A 1,161-nucleotide genomic window follows, 5' to 3' on the forward strand; every position below is an offset into this window, starting at 1 on the left:
CATTTACATTCTTTTGTAGTGAATACGAGGTATGCATGACACATCGCAATGGATATTATATCTTGTCATGATACATAGGAATGAGAAGCGATATTGCGTTTTAAGAAGCATTAGAAATCTATTGCTATGATGCGTAGATATCTGGAGACGCTATTTCCTGGCTAGGAAGTGTCGCATTTACTTTCTTTTGAAGTGAATACGAGGTATACGTGACATTTCGCAATGAATATTATAACTTATCATGAAACATAGAAATGAGATGCGATATCTCGTTCTAAGAAGCATTAGAACTCTGCTGCTTTGATACGCAGACATCTGCAAGCGCTATTTCCTAGCAGGGAATAGTCGCATTTTCATTCTTTTGAAGTGAATACGAGGTATACATGACACTTCGCCATGAATATTATATCTTATAACGAACATAGAAGTGAGATGTGATATTGCGATATAAGTAGCATTAGAACTCTATCGCTATAATACGTAGACATCTGCAAACGTTATTTCCTAGCAGGGAATAGTCGCATTTACATTCTTTTGAGGTGAATACGAGGTATACATGACACTTCGCAATGAATATTATTTCTTATCATGAAACTTAGAAATGAGATGCGATATCGCGTTTTAAGAAGAATTAGAACTCTATTGCTACGATATGTAGACATTTGCAGACGCTATTCCCAAGCAAGGACTGTCACACTTACATTCTTTTGAAGTGAATACCAGGTACACGTGACACTTCGCAATGAATATTATTTCTTATCATGAAACATAGAAGTGAGATGCGACATCTCGTTTCAAGAAGCATTAAAACACTATTGTTTCGATACGTAGACATCTGCAAACGCTATTCCCTAGCAAGGACTGTCACATTTACATAATTTTGAAGTGAATGCCAGGTGTACAGGACACTTCGCAATGAATATTATTTTTTATCATGAAACATAGAAGTGAGGTGCGACATCTCGTTTTAAGAAGCATTAAAACTATATTGCTTCGATGCGTAGACATCTGAAAACGCTATTTCCTAGCAAGGAAGTGTCGCAATTACATTCATTTGAAGTGTATGCGAGATATAAGTGACACATCGCAATGAATATTATATCTTATCACGAAACATAGAAGTGAAATGCGATATCGCGATTTAGAAAGCAGTAGAACCCT

The sequence above is a fragment of the Xylocopa sonorina genome, unplaced genomic scaffold (assembly GCF_050948175.1).
Source record: "Xylocopa sonorina isolate GNS202 unplaced genomic scaffold, iyXylSono1_principal scaffold0085, whole genome shotgun sequence".
Classification (NCBI taxonomy): Eukaryota; Metazoa; Arthropoda; class Insecta; order Hymenoptera; family Apidae; genus Xylocopa; species Xylocopa sonorina.